This window comes from Protopterus annectens, chromosome 2.part0, assembly GCF_019279795.1.
Source record: "Protopterus annectens isolate FY-2018-M chromosome 2.part0, PAN1.0, whole genome shotgun sequence".
Taxonomy (NCBI): domain Eukaryota; kingdom Metazoa; phylum Chordata; order Ceratodontiformes; family Protopteridae; genus Protopterus; species Protopterus annectens.
Window position 1 is genome coordinate 1,477,038,212 of NC_056728.1, and position 17,542 is coordinate 1,477,055,753.

Below are 17,542 nucleotides of genomic sequence, written 5' to 3' on the forward strand. Positions count from 1 at the left end.
AATGTGAGATATTGTTGAACTTCACACACACCCAAATATGTGGTGGACTTCAGAGTGCAACATATGGAAAGCTCACACTGGGCATGCTCGCACACTTTGATAAATGAGGCATATGTCAGACAACATGCCCTGGAAAGGCTGAACTGAGCATGCCCACACACTTAGGCCATATCTCCATTTAGCAGTTGGCCACACATATCTGGTATTTGTACGTGTCATTCCAGGAACCAACCACAACACAGCAATCTGCCCAGTGCACACAGTAAATGACTACAGAGACATAAGTGATATAGTGGATCGCCTTCATATGCAAATATCTTCCACAGATACACAAGTTAGTCATAGGAACAGGGAATGCTATGGCAATAAAGACCTGCAAACAGTAGAACAGCACAACAAATATTGTGCATCTGACAATTGAACATATGGGTGTAGAGGTCAATACTAGGCTTGTTGCCCTAGGGAATGATAGCTCAGCCAGAGTGTGCTTGGCATCTGCATCCCCAGTACAGTAGGCTACTGTGCCACTGTAAAGTAGGTCACATAAGGCAACATGTGGGGCTAGTGATCTGTGCCTCTGTCAAGAAGGGGCACAGTGGAGATCACAGGGTTTGAATGTGCTAAGCCACAGCCATGTTGTCGGTGTGTGCTGGAAGAGGGTTGCTGAGGATCTCTAACAGTAAGTGGCCATCAATAACAGACTGAGGGGAGCCCTATTTGCATTCTCTGGACAATTCCACTATCAACACTGTGTTGTGATGATTATGTGTGAATGAAGTGTCGTGCCGGAACTGTTCACAGATGTCCTCCCTCTGTGGGCTACAGCTCTGCAATGTATTAGCTCACTCTGTCTGTTGTACGGCTCATATATGGCTGGTGTACACCTGACAGGTGCCTTGTTGTGGAACAGTCATGGGTATATGTGGGATAGCTTGATCAATGCAAACTGTACACATGCTCATAGAATGCAATTGTCAAGGATTATGCTGAGTGGCCAGTATAGTCCCCCAGCATGGGTCCTCTGAAGTCGTCCACCCCAGTCTTCACAAATGTAGAGTCTGCTTGTGCTAAATACAGTTTGTGTGCAGTGCCAACCTTGCCTGGGGGTGGAGATGGGATATGGATGTCCGGGAAAGGTGGGTATGGTCAGATATCAACAATGGTGGTCTACCTCTGGTGTGGAACAGTGAGTACCCATGTTGCAGATTGTCAGGTGTAATATGTATTCCTCCATGTGGCTGTGGTGTGTGGTTCTGCCATAGCACATGGACCCACAAATTGTAGTGGCTGTAGGGTAAAGTGGTAGAGGCCTGAGTAGTTCTCACACACAATATGCCTGTACCTGATGTTAACAACTGGAATGGTGTATGTGAACACATGATGAAAAAACTGCAAGGAACCACCACGACATAAAATCCACGGTTTAATTGAATTGAACACATGCATATCCCAGCACTGTTCCCAGGGAAGCTACGTGTGTGCCCTGGATGTGGGTGTGGTGCTCTGGACTGATTTTGTTGTGTGTTACAGGTCCTGTGGTCACAAAGCATGGTATAGAACATAACCTGCCAGTGCGATGTGCATATCTGACCCTGACGTAGGTAGCTGCAAATGCATATATATGCTATCCCCCACCTGACAGGTAGTACTACATGTACATACCTCTGTAGAAATAAAGATGTCAGCACCCTATAAATACTGCAGGTGCAGAACCGATACCCAGCAATTCGGATAGTGCGCTCTGCTAATGCGTTTTCCTCAAGTGTCATAATGTATTTAAGTAGGGGTTTGAATCCTGCACATGCTCAGTGTGTGTAGGTGGGTGAGTGGGGTTTGTCTGTGTGAGGGAAATGTCCCTTTTGGCAACTGGGAAAACACACTACAGGATGCACATTCCCCTTTCTAAACACTGATGATGTCAGCACCCTATAAGTACAGCAGGAGAAAGAAACCTCCTAGTAATGCGAATAGCGTGTTCCGCTAATGCGTCCTTCTCGAGTGTCATAACATAGTTAGATAGGGGTTTGAATCCTGCAAATGCTCAGTGTATGTAGAGGGGACTAGTGTGTGTGCAAGTCTGTATTAAAGAAATGTCCCTTTTGGCAACTAGGAGAACACACTACAGGATGCACATTCTCCATTCTAAACACTGATGATGTCAGCACCCTATAAGTACAGCAGGAGAAGGAAAACCTCATAGTAATGTGAATAGCACCCTCCACTAATGAATCCATGTCTAGTGTCATAACATAGTTAAGTAGGGGTTTGAATCCTGCAACTGCCCAGTGTGTGTGGAGGGGAGTTATGCATCATAAGTGTAGCAGCATTAGGCAGGGGTTAGGTAGGGGTCAAATCCAAATGTTCAGTGTGTGGAGGTGTGTGTGTGTGTGTGTCTGTGTGAGAGATGTCCCTTTGGCGGTGGTGAAAGCACTCTACAGGATGCACATTCCCCTATCTCAGCATGGATGATGTCAGCACCCTATAAGTACAGCAGGAGAAGAGAAACCTCCCAATAATTCAAATAGTGCACTTTGCTAATGTGTCTGTTATGAGTGTCATAACATAGTTAAGTAGGGGTTTGAATCCTGTAAATGCTCAGTGTGTGTGGAGGGGGTTAGTCTGTGTGTAAGTCTGTATGAAAGAAATATCCCTTTTGGCAACTAGAAAAATACACTACAGGATGCACATTCCCCTTTCTAAACACTGATGATGTCAGCACCCTATAAGTACAGCAGGAGAAGAACCACTTCACAGTAATGCAAATAGCGCATTCTGCTAATGCGTCTCTCTTGAGTGTTATAATATAGTTTGATAGGAGTTTGAAAATAGCAAATAGCATGTGTGTGTGTTTGAATGTGGGCAGTTTGTGTGTATGCAGTTCTGTATGGCAAACATGTTAGTTTTGGCAATCAGAAGACCACACTACCTGATGCACATTACCCTTTCAAAACACTGATGATGTCAGCACCCTATGAGTACAGCCAGAGAAGAAGAACCGTCTAGTAATCCGAATAGTGTGCTTCGCTAATGCGTCTTTCTCACGTGTCGTGACTTAGTTAGGTAGGGGTATGGATCTTGCAAGTGGGGGTAGTAGGGTGTGTGTAAATGCAAGTGTGAGAGAACAGATCCTTTTGGCAAATACTACAATACACCAGATGCTGCATATTCCCCCAGTAAACACAGGGGATGTCACCACACTATCAGCACAGCCAAACAGGGCTAGTTGGCCAGTAATGCCAATAGTGCACTCTGCTACTGGGTCTATTACCATTGTCAGTGTACAGATAGGTATGTTTTGGTAACCCACAACTGCCACGTGTGGTTGTGTCACACATTATGACCCTGTGTGGGTCTTTGTGCATAACAATGCATGCCACTGGCTAAACCAGCAATGGCATTGCACACTTGAAGTATGTGTGTGACACATACACATAAATACCTGTGACCTGCAGTAGTTACAATGTCTGACACATGCCTCGAGTGGATAAATGGTATTTGCAATGCATAACAATATGACTGTTTCTTACTGTGCAGGGGCCGCACGCGGTATGTGTCTATACAGTGTGGATGTATATGGTAAAATACCTACAGCAGGGGATGCACATCTGGTCTGGGCCATATAGTCTACATGTAGTCGATGTACAGGTGCTGCATGTTCCCACCTGTTATGGGAGTGGTAAAATGTCATTCCACTGCAATTCAGTGACCACATGCTGGGAACCCTTCAACTAGTGTGTTGTAGCTACAGTAATGCTCATGCACAATGTTTGGCTGGATGCAGTCGAGCCATATGAAGCCAGTTCTTGAGACTGTCATATTGCCAGTGTTGTTATGGAGGATAGGTGGTTTTCCTGTGTATGAGAGGGCTGTGTGTGCCAGGCTATGAACCAGACGGCAGTCCAACACACTGTTAGCTGCACATGAATAAGCCCTGATGCTTTGTGCTGTGCCAACAACCTGGAGGTGTGTGTATCTGTGGTGCCTTGGGATACCATCCCCCTGTCCATGTGTGTTACATGTGTAGGGGAAGACAGGCATGGTATGAGGCATAACCTGGAAGTGATGGGTTGCACCTGTGAGCCATGAATCAGGACTGTGGTATTGCACAGACATTGCAGTTCACCGTGCTGAGGACAGTGTCCAGTGCATGCATCTTGCAGTGTACACTGCTGGTGTTGTGTAGCAGCACTGTTAGTGTCCTAACCTGTGTGATACCCACAGAGGTGGCTATGTAATCCATGTCCTGCAGCATAAGGCAGTATGTGTGTATCAAGGAGCTTCGCCAATATACATTGGGCCATGGGTGTCATGTGCAAGCTGCCCCTTGCACATCATTGTGGCTTCCCTAGCATGTAAGCACACATTGACAGCCAGCAGATACCCTATGAATGACATTGGAGACTGAGCAGAATGTAGACATACAACACCCTTCCTACATATAGTGGTAGCATACCTGGTGAGGGTATGTTGGCAACCAAGATCAGGCTCATACTGGCCCGTGCCACATGCTGAGAGATCCCTTCTATGCTCCCTATCATGTAGTCCAGGGAGGTATGTCTCAGGTCATCCACAGTGGCATGGTCAATGACTGAGTCATATGTGTCCATGCCTCTGACTGACCTGTATGCATGTGTTTTGTGGTGGACCATAGTCCCCTAGAGGCATATCACTGTGACCTTCACCATATACAGCCTGGTGAGCGGGACCCCACTGCAGAGCCCAAGACAGGTACCTGACACATCTGTAGCAGGTGTGTTGTGTAGGCCTACAGTCTGTGAGTGTGTGGCACACGGGATGTATGTGCCATGTGTGGCATGTGCTCTGTTCCAATGTAACATATGCCTGTGTGCCAGCTGTGGAGGTGTGTGATGCTCAGGCAGGATGCTATTCTGAGTCCCCACGTATGCCCCAGTGTGTTCAGCATGCTATCAGTGCGTGTCTATGTCTGACTTGTATTGTAATCACTGTAGTATGACATGCCACCTGACAGGGTATGGCATTACTGGGTTCAGAGAGCTCAGTCCCCAGATTGGCTATGTGGTGGCATCCCACACATGTGTTGTACGTTCCTGGCCAATGGTGATGGTTGACTGCATACATGTGGCAGCTGTGACATTGCCACATGACTCACATAAACCACAACTGGACCATAGAGGTGATTCACAAGTTACCTTTGCACATGCTACCCTAGTAGTGTGATTGCCATGGTGAGTACCAACACATAGGGCCAATGGGGAACAACATACTGAAGGTGTGTATGTGTGGGTGTACTGCTACTGTTTCATAGCACTGGCATATATGACTGCACACGTGGGTAAATGCCAGGTAAGACATGTGCAATGTGTCACAGGCAATGTATATGCGAACAGGATGGACAGTGACGTTCTGTCAAGTGTAAACTTGACATACATATCGTACACTATGCAGATGTCACTAGGAGTCCACAGAAGCACTGTAACTCTGCATTGCAGGTGGAAGCAGTGTTCCAGGGAACCCCAAGCAAACATGCATGCAAACAAAGCTACAGTAAGCAGGGCTGGAAGTAGTTCATTGTACAACAAAGAAGGTGTAACACTAACAGTAGGTAACATTGCAAATATTTAGGCACTATCAACATGTACCCAGGAATGCACAGCGCAGATGCCCATGGTAGAGCTGATATTATGTCATAGTTAATTGTGATTTGGATTACATTGGTACTGCACACATATCAACACGCGCAAACATCCACATTGCATAGTCGTTGTGGGCGACTTGACACCATTACTGTACATGTCCATCATTGCATATCACTACTTGCATTAGCTTCCCCCCTGTTCTACCCATGTATGTGGCTATCTGTTGACATACTTACCACCGGCATGCAATAATGTGCAGCTGTTACACTTTGGTACGTACTATGGGTGCAGATAACAATTCAGGACAGTCATACGGTTACTGCATCAGGCATGCTGGGATATACACACAGTCATATCAGCACACTGTACTGTTACCAACATGATACTACTAATACACTTCTATGTAGTCACCCTGTGCATCAGCAACGTGTTTACCTGTTCCCGCAATGATGTTGGAGATTGCAGGAGGTGGCACAGTGTCATCATATGCACAGGCTGTGAATTAGGTATGCCTGAGTCTGCCACTGATACCACCAATTGACATGTGTGTGTATGTGTGTTGGTAAGGAACAGCAGTACAGGGTGGGGCACTGTTGGTGCAGTGTGTGCGTGTATGTAGTAGCCCTAGGTGTTAACATTTCGCATGTGTGTATGCACGCACACAGTTCCACCTCATGGCTGCCATATACAGGGGTTTGTGGACAGCCACAGACTACACCTGGCAGGTCATAGAGATCAGTGTCTGTGGGCACAAACATGGTACCTGTGCCTGGCAGGGGTGCTACAGACTGTATCCTGTACTAAGCCAGACTGGGTACTGTCATCAGAAGTGGGAGTGCATTGACTAGACACAGGTCCCTGTTGGGACTATCCAGAGCCACGTGCACATGGTCTCCTGGGGTTTTCCGATGACAGCACAGACCCAGCATTGCTGGGGCTGCTGCTGGCACTATGAAGCGTCTGGCCTGTTGTCATCCGCCGACTGCCAGCTGCTGCTGTTGCTGGCATACGGCCACATCGACATCGCAACCGCCCACCATTGCCCTGGCTCATGGACATTTGGTTGTGGAACTGCTGTAATATGTCCCCACAATGTCTGTCTATGACATCGGTGAAATTACGGATAGCATCCGCGATGTCACGCATACTGTCAGTCATGGCTGGGTGACATGCTTTCAGCTCCCTCAGACCCTGTCTGGTGTACCTTTACCATATGCAACTGTGCCTGCATGACAGCCCAAAACATAGCTGAGGTTGACAGACCTCTTTGGGCACGTCTGCCAGAGGCAGTACGCCCACGGATGCTCCCACGAGAACCCATGGGCAACTGTCTGTATGGTATCATCGCAGGACCCTGCCCATGGCTGCTGTGTGGGGAAGCATGTGCCACAGATACCACATTACCCTGGTCAATGCCCACTGTATCCTGTCCATCACCTAGGGACAATGGTGACAAAGGATGTACTGGCAGGATGACTGTGCGCAATGATGGGGTTGACAGCTGTGTACTGTCAATTGGCTGACCAATGGCGGACCCTGACACACCTTCCTGTACCATTACACAGATATCATCATTACCAGTACCTGTGGCACCAGATTCAGGTTCCCTGCTGCAGGACACCAGAGCAGCACCAGAACCTGTGGGAGGAAGACAGGAAACACAGTTTACAGTGTCCACACAATGTTACCAGTGATGCACTTATGCACACATGCACACATGCACACATGGACACATGCACACATGCACACATGGACACAGGCACACATGCAGACATGCACACGTGGACACATGCATAAATGCACACATGCACACATGCACACAAGCACACATGCACAAATGCACATGTGGACACATGCACACATGCACACATGGACACATGCACACATGGACACATGCACACATGCTGCGTGCACACATGCACACATGCACACATGCACACGTGGACACAGGCAGACATGCACAGATGCACACGTGGGCACATGCACACATGGACACATGCACACATGCACACGTGGTCACGTGTACACATGCACACATGCACATGTGGACACATGCACACATGCACACATGCACACATGCACACGTGGACACAGGCACACCTGCACACATGCACACATGCAAACCCCGCAGTATACACACAGAGCACTACTGAGTTACACTAGTGTTACTAGCACTATCAGGACTATTATAGGTATTGTTAAACACCCTCATCAGCATGGATGGCCTGCCTTGCTGTAACCCCAGAGGGACCTGCAGAAATGAGGAGATTAATGTCAGTGGGCACAGCTGTGCCATTGATACTGCATATGATACAGTGCAGTAGTACACCAGTTGCCTTTCACACGTCAGCTGCTGATATTGCCAATATCACACATGCACAATTACATACTATGTTGACAGCTACATACCACGGACACACCTTACACATGCATAAACTAACAGTGTACAGAACAGTCAAGTGTACATATGGCATATTACCTGCATGCTCCATGTCGTGTTGCTGTGTGGATCCAGCCTCCATCATGATGCAGGTGTATTGCTGTTGCTGTTCCGGGGCTGGAGCCACAACACTTAGGAGTAGCCCCTCCAGTCTGGTGAGGGGGGATGTGTGGCCACCCCACCTCCTGTGGCAACATGTTGCCTGTGGATATCTGACAGTGATGTCGTACCTGCTCATATGTCCTATTATGCGTGCCAATGTCATTTACCCTATGGACAAGGTCTTGCCACAGTGCAGCCCTCTCCTGCTGATTCTGGCTTGTGCAGGAAAACAGTATGTCATACTCCCACACCAGGCTCTGGTGTATCTCCTCATCTTCTGCTGCAGAGTAGGCAGGATTACGCTGATGTGCCATCTCCCTGGAAGAGAACACAAACAGGATATCAGCAGACTATATGGCACGCATACTATACATGATACTCAAGTGTAGTGATATACTACTACTCCCATATGTTGCATGTGTGTGTCTCGTGGTTGATACACAAGTACATGGCTAGATATCGGTGCTCAGCCAACACCTGTGTAACAATACCTGCCACATTCCATACAACATAGTAGCATGCCCCATCGGTCAGCACACTGCGACAGGTCCAATGCACAACCCCACTCTGGGGGTTCATACCAAGGTACTGTATGTGGAACACCATCCACTAGTGTGATGTGGACACAAGTTACTCGGCCTGGATATACATATCCCACCACCACCACCAGCACAGTAGACTACTTTGATATGCATGTGATTAGACAGTTATTCACTTGTTAGGACTGAGATGGTATCCATGCAGCCCACTGGGCCAGTGGAAGAAACAACCCACACTGCTGACCCCTTTGCGAATGCTTACCACGGACATCCCACAGATTGCATGGAACTTGCACACACATTTCTAACCCAGACCCTATGCACAAAGGTTAGGCATCCTGTCCGGAGGACCCCAGCCAGAGGCAGATTGTATAACAATAGCAGGAGGCTACTGCAGGACAGAGCAGATTCACATTAAGGGAAGGCATCTGTGGTCAGCACTGGTAATACGCTACGGTCTCTCATAACAATGGCCACGGCCTACTCTGGGAGGGAAATGGCCACAAACACTATAGATAACCACAAGGCCTTCTTCAGTTATGTTACACATATGGACCAAATGCCTCAGATATGCTCTGAGTTAATACACACCTACTTAACATTCATCGAACACACAGATATTGGCAACATTCTTGCAGACAGGTTCGGTGCATGTATCCCCCCTCCTTCTCCCCCACAAGTTGAAATACTTATCACAGCTGTATGTAACCTCCCTATCATCTCACATGTCCAGGTGAGGGCCGCCCTCAGCAAAGCAGAACACACAGCATCACTGTGACCTGATGGTATCCCTGGATGTGTGCTACGTGCAGTCTAAGAGGACATACAACTGCATATAAGACTGATATTTAACCTTGGCAGTACTACAGGATATGTACCTGGACACTGGCATACAGCAACAGTGGCCCGACACCACTAAGGAGGCACCTCTACTGACCCTGGGAACTACCACATCATAAACATAACCGGCCTGGTCTGCTAAGCTATGGAATTATTCAGTATGGGATGCATATACAGCGATATTGGGTACCTGCAGACACTTGTTCCTGGCCAGTTTGCCTTTGTGATGGGCTGATCCTGCCTTTTGAACCTGGCTGACCTTTCAAAACAGTCACTACAGCCATTGCTGAAGGCAACGCACAGACATCTGCTGCCAGGATCATGGCCTAACACTGACTGGCATGTAATGTATAGTCATCCCCTTTTGGTGGAACTACGTACACACAACATATCACATGGACATACCTATAGATACAGACCTATGACACATTTGGGGGGATCACAGTATGCAGACTATTAACCTGCTACTTTACATTACCTGTGTTTGTTGCAACTGGTTGCGTTACCACTACTTCTGCTTCCTGCTGCTGCTGGCACGGCTTGCTACTGTCACTGCTGACAGCTTAGACTCAGTGTGTAGTGTGTGTATTTTTTTTTCTCTCAATCTCTGTCTCTTTCTCTATCTGTCTCTCTCCCTCTGTCTGCTTCCAGACAGTGCAATGAACGTATTGCATGTGTGGAGTGTTAGTACAGGATGCTTTTGTAGGCATCTGCATAGGTCCATGTGATGGCCTCTGCACCAATTGTAAGCCAGCATTTGCTAATTGCATGCAGCCAGTTGTGTACTGATTGCAGTTCTCACTGTGATTTCAAGACAGTGCTATAAAAGGGTATGTGAGATAGGCGGTGCTCTTTCAGATTGTAAGGGCGGGGACCATGCTGGTATGCTGTGGACACTGTTTTGTGAGTGTAAAGGTTAGTATCTCTCTCATGATTCAGGCTGTGTTGTAGATTCACATTTCTCCATTCCTCTCTCCTGTTCCCTGTAGTAAGTGTGTATGCACAATGACACCTACAACTATATATATATATATATATATATATATATATATATATATGTAAATATACATACATTTATATATGTACATTAACTGACATTATTACCTACTAGCTACCAACTAGCATGGTTGTTTCTGTTCACACACTACTATTATGGGAATCCACTAGTTTTGACAGTAATTCTAAATGACATGCTTTGTGTACTACACATCTTACATTCCCTTTACATTCATTCCTACTATTACATGATATATTTATTTTAGCAGAATGTGCTTGTATAAGAGTCATGGCTTAGTGGTAGGTCATACAGACTACTGTTTCCAAGTTCCTGGGTTCGGGACTGACAGTGGGATTTTATTTTGCTTTTGAACTGACTACAGGACCTGTCAATCAGAATGACTAAGGCACTTTTCAGCAGTTGTAACCGGGTTAGCGCTGGTTTGCATGGAGCTCACGCATGCGCACTGTCGTTTAGCTCCACGCACACATGCACACACCCGCTTACAACCACTCAACAGTGCTTACTCTGGCGCACACCCGTGCTATTTTCTTTGAAAGAAATGAAAATGGGGAGACAGGAAAGTGGTGAAAAAGGGGTCACAAAGGGGGGTAAGACAGTAGGGAAACAAGCTTGGGATTTGCAGGAGGGATGTAGGTAAGGCCCATAGCTGCCCATTTCTTCATCAGCAACAGCTGTGCATATGTATGTAATTTGGTGTGACATTTTAAACCTTCCACCCCTGAGAGAGGTGTCAGGACAACAATAATACTTGTTGTACAGCCAATTGTAATTGATAGTTTCCATGTCCAGCAGACATGTGTGCGGAATGGGCAGCTATGTATGGGGCATAATTTTTTTGTGGGTATAGAGTGCCCTTTTTTTTTTTTTCAGGTGAGAGTGGTATGTCAGGTGAAGGAAGTCGGTATAGCTGGGGAGGTAGGTTGGGTAGGTCAACAGACAAGACAAACAAGACGCATACAGGGGCGGTGTATGACACGTGTGGGGGGGTTACACAATTGACGGGGACAGAGGTTTGGATATCCAGAGCCCATGAGCCCACAGATAGCAACAGTGGAACTGATATCCCCACCTATAGGCAGTTGCCACTGTTCCTTCACTGCCCAGGATGGGGCTGTGCTGGGAGCTGTGTAGGCCGGGCAACAGGCATGCCCATAAGTTGTGCCTCCTGTGCCTCAAGCTGGCGTAGGGGCCCAAGAACAGAGTCCTCGATCTCCCTATGCACCACAGTCCGGATGCTACAGAGGGTGAGTGGTGGTTCTCCTCCGGTCACACTTGCAGAGGGGGGACGAGCACCATACCCTGCAGCGCTTCCACCCGCAGGTGGCACAGGGCCACTGGAGGAGGGTCCAGACTGGGCACTAGTGCCAGGTGCACTCGCCAGCTGAGGTGGGAGAGGTGGGTCCGCTGGAACCCGCCTTCCCTGTCGTCCTATGTTTTGCATTATGTCATGACAGTTTGGGTTAGTGACATATAATACCATTCACAATTAGTTGTAACAGCATGCATTAGTATTCCCATTAACCAAACACCCAGATATTCACACCATTGAACAGCGAGCATAACACATGCATAATTTGAACAGCAATACACAGTCCAACAACATGCAGGGTTGATTGATGGCAACAGGCCATCAGGTTTGGATGTATGAACAGGGCAGATGCATCAATGGACATGCAAATATTTATGACTCAACAGGACAAATGTCCAGGGGTGTTAATTGTGATTGCACATACCATTTTCACGTGGAATGGGTTATATGTGGTTATAGGGTGGGGTGAAAAAAATAATATTAACACCTTCAAATACCAATACATATGGTGTACATTTCTAATAGCTGCACATATATACACACTACTGTTCTAACTACAGTTTCCTATATGATAACTACTTCAACTTGGTGATAGGACTGTTACTGCTACATCAATATACATTTTATTGTTCTGCATACTCATTCATATCTAGCTTTGTTCAGCTACATCATCCTGCTACATTTGCTTTATATAGCTATAGACAACTGTGGATGTTTGGTATATCAGACAATCAACTATCTGCATATTGCAGACTGAGAGCAACATATCCATATTTTGGGATACACATTCCAGCTGCAGCAACACTTTGAACAAATTTTGCTGTTTGGTTTTGCTTGTCACGTGCATTTCATTCTGTACTGACTGCAGTATACTTTATTCAGGGATTATTACTAATGTATTGCTGGATTCATGACACTTTCTCACACTCTCTCACTTGTTTTCATTTTACAATTCAGGATGGTACTTACTTCTTGGCTTTATTGACATGTTTTATCTGTAGTTATTACAATCCTTTCCAGCAGTCTCACTTCTGTCATGTTTCAGTATTTCAACAGGGGTATATTTCACACATGTGATTTTCTCATCTTCTGCAGCTGTACTTTTCAGCCTGCTGCAGGTTGTGTACTATTATATTACAGGTAGGGCATCTTTATTTCAGACTTTATTTCAGACATTTTAATTTTTCTGTTTAGATTACAGACTGCAACACACTTTTGTAATCAAGCAATACTTGCAAACACTCTTACACTTGTTACTTGCACATTCTATTACTTAGTGACTATGCTGCACTCTTTTGCTAACTGTCATACTTTTATATTTCTTTACAGTTACTGGGAGAGGATTACTGACCTGCCTAGTGGCCCAACCGCACCAGCCTATCGCCATAGGCTCTGCGGTTCGCAGAACGGACACCTGCAGCTGTAATATAAATGAAGTAATATTGGAATACACATCTCCATAATATCAGCTAGTTTAAATTCTTACATACATAATTACATGTAACTTACTCAGTAGTGGGGCGTTGGGCATTTGCCGGGCCTCCTGGATCCAAAGGTTCAATTGGTCCTGCTTGCGTCTCTTCAGGTCCGCACGGTGGTGATGAACCTGCACACCAGTCCTTGGAATCCCTGTGGCACTGGTGAGATCATGAGCCAACCGGTCCCACGCCTCAGCCCTATATGCTCCCCACAGGACCTGGCCCTGCATGAGTTGGGCCTCATGATTGTGGACTAGGAGCCAGACCACGTATCTGGACTCCTCAATGCCCCACCTCTGTGCTCGAAAGCAACTACCCTCACCTACTCCTTTCGTTCTGGCTGCAACTCAGTTCTACAATCGTTTATGCTGTGTATTCCTGCCTATGGGGCTTATATAGGCTGTTTTTCCCTCCCATATCTGTGATTGGCCATTTTGGAATTGTATCAACTTCACTAAACCTGCTTTGTTATGCTCCACTTTGTATTCATGCCTATATATTTGCTATTACTGCATTTATAGGTACTGCTGTCATGGCTTAGTGGTTCAGTACCTTTACAATGGTGTATGGTGTCCTGGGTTCAAACCTGGCCACTGCTTTTTCTTTTTTATGACTGTCTAGACAAGCTTAGGGGTGTGTCTGTGTAAAGGCAGTTTTGATACGGCTTGCTCAACGTTGCCCGTTGGTTAGCTTGTTGGCGCGGTGCGCAGCTCCGTGCAAACGGGGTGTGCTGGTTTACTCATCATTTGGCTATCAGCACGCATATTACGCTCAGCTCAGCTAGTGGCACACAGTTTCAGCGTGTTAAACCACTGCTCACCTACGGGCACTCATTTTGCACCTGTTGAATCACTGCTCACCTTTGGGCACTCATTTTGCACCTGTTAAACCACTGCTCACCTACGGGCAGATGCACTCACCTTGTTAAACTGTAGCTCAGCTATAGTCACATCTGGCATTTTTTATTATTTTGTTATCTCACATTTCTTCAAAATAAATGGACTATTTCATTACATTTTACATGAACTATGATTTTATATGTGTACATGTTTGTCAGGGACTTGTTTCGTGCTTATTTTACTAAAAATTAAAGTTGGCGTTGTGGGGGCTCAAACCATGAATGCCTACTTTTCAGCCAACAGGTCTACCGCTACGCTATTGCTTCTTGGTTTACTTTGCATATTTAGTTCTTATATCCTTTTCCACTGACTGCTAACTGTGGGTAAGCTACGGGCACGCCCGCGCAAATAAGCGCACTCACGGGCAAACATCTTTACTTTTAAAAAAATATATATAAGATGTTCATTTATATATTTTATGTTCATAGTCTGTGGGGGCATGTGTTGTGTTGTGTTTATTGACATTTCCATGGCCTCTGTCATGGGTGTTTACTTTGGGCAATTTTACTCTTCTGGGGGCGTGTCCGCTTGCAGGGCTCGGCCTACGGATACGCCCCCTACTGTCTTCCACGGACCGTGTTAGCCTTAGGTGTGATTCAACATGCTCTCATGAATATGCAGAGCATGCTGACATCACTCCGTTTAACTGCAGCCTCCGTGTAAGAGTTATAACTCTTACACGTAGGCTTTGTGAATCCTGCCCAAAGTCTTTCAAAGTGTACGTCAGTACAGTAATACCATCATGTTATACCTGATATTTAGCCATTAAGTGAGCCTTGTTAAAAACATTTGTAATAACTGTATGTCAGTACAGTAACTTAAAGCATAACCAGCTTAAACATGAATGAGTATTAGTAAATGACCTGTTGAGAATCTAGATTTCACATACACCTACTGTATACTGGCCTGTGGCAAATGTTGTCATCCACTGTTTGTTGCATTTTTGACAGGAAGATCAAATGGCAACTATCTCATAACACTACTTAATGTTCTTTATGCTAAATGGTACACAACTAATATACACCATCATTTTACTGGGCATGGTCATAAGGAAGTACAGTAGAGATTATAATAACATCAAGCACCCAACACAAAACCACAAGAAATGTATCATAACACAGGCCCACTCATTATTTGAAAAATTTCCAGCATTACAAACATTAAAAATGATGAATAAACCCTTATTTCTACTAAAAGCCTATCTTTTGAACCAAAGAATAAAATGTTTACGTAAATGTTTGCACTAAGTAATTTAATACAGGCTATTATTTTGGGGGTACTACAAAATGACTGAGCACTCACTAAAGTACTGAATTGTAACATCTTGCTAGACTCAAACTTCATGCAGCGGTTAGACACCAGAGAGAGATGCGTCAACCACTGATGCCACAGAATGAAGCATGTCTGATATATCTTGAAGAACACACCTGAATAGGTTAATATTATTATCAAGTTGGAATGGTTATGGCTCCCCTAGCATGGAGTCTGAGACCTCAAAAATGCCCTTTTACTGTGCCAACAGTGCCATATGTCCAGTCTGTGGCTAAGTCATGTTGTCTATCACATTAGTCTGACAGGCAGACCTTACAGAACCTAACCCCTGCCTAACATGCTACACACTCTGCAGTGATGTAGTAACTGCATCTGCCACAGGAGAGAGGAAAGGAGTGTGTCACAAAGAACGTGATTCAAGGTGTGAACTATGAAAGGCTTTCGATGCTTGTTTATTCAATACAACTTAATCTGGCTATGTTACTCTTCACACAAGTGTGATTTAGTCACATCGATACTCCTGTATGTCCATTTCATTTTGCACATATACATTCCCAGATTTGAACTATTGACTATCTGGGTAAACATGCTGTTGAAGTCATAATTAAGTGCATGCACTGCAGGAGTGGTCTCACCACAACCACCACAGAAGACCTATTTAAATGGTATGAAATCCCCAAAGTGTTGACAGTTCTTTGGTAGAAATAAATTTATGCAATGCTGTTTGTGTCACTGTGTTACGGCATTGCAAATTCATTATGCTGTCCTTTGCTGGAGTTGAAAAGTTGCTTATGTATGTTCATAGGTTCATAGGCTGGTACTAGGCTATCAGCCCTAGGGCCTATACAAGCCTAGCCATAACAATTCCCTGGCTATTTCTTCCCACATTATTTACTTTCCTGGACCCCTGTCTAGCAGGGCGACTGATGTGATCCCTGGGGTGAATTTCCTTTCTCCCATCCAATCGTCAAGGTTCATCTTGAAGAGGTCCAAAGAGGTACTCTGCTTGACATGTATGGGCAATCTATTCCAGAGTCTGGGGAGTGTCTGGGTCAGGAACCTATCCCTCCAGCATGTTTTGTTTATTGTGATGACAAGGTTTAGATCCCTGGAGTGTGTAGCTCTGAGGGATTGGGATTTCTTTAAGTGTAGCATGTCCAACAGCTCTGTGTTTGACATGGCCTTGTATGTTAAGCAGAGATCGCCTCTGAGTAGACGATATGCATAGAGTATAGCTGGAGTTTTTAATATGTCAGCGAGGGCATCTGCTTTAGGCCTGTGATACTTTTAGTGAGGTATTTCTGAGGCCTTTCCTGTTGTTGCAGATGTCTTGAGAGGTACATACCAAATGGGGCGTTGTATTCTATAATGGGTCTAATGAGGGTGAGTACAGTGGGACAATGACTTCTTCTGTACTTAATGGATTACCACCTATGTGGTAATTTGTGGGCACTTTGTTTTTGCCAAAGGGGATGACTATACACTTTTTTGGCGTTTAGCTTGAGGCCATGGCTCTGGCACCAGTTGTCTGTTTCTATGACTGTACATGCCGCATGTGAATTCCTATCATTTCTGTGAGACAGAACATACTTGAAGGCATGACATCATCACTCTGGTGCCAATCAGTTGTTTGGACTAAAAGTAATGGAGGAGCCCTCTCCCACTGTAACTGTACACATTAAAACTGTGGTGGATGTAATTCATGCCTAGCAGAACTCTTACACATGCTCATACTAATTAATCACTGCGGGTCTCGAATACCTACCCATTTAACTACACAAGCTGCAGAATACTACATCAACTGCATGTGCAACAGGAAAAGTCTTTCAAGAAATGTGAAGCAGGGTCTATTTGAAGGCATTCATCATTTTAGTGTTGCAAGGCATATGTATGCCTTTAAAGTGATTAAAAGAGTGTTGTGATCTGTTTCTTTATCACAAAATCGTGCATGATGGCAGTTGTACCCAACTATGTGTTGCATAATGCAGTCATCCCTATGACTGTAGAAGCATACGCATGCACAA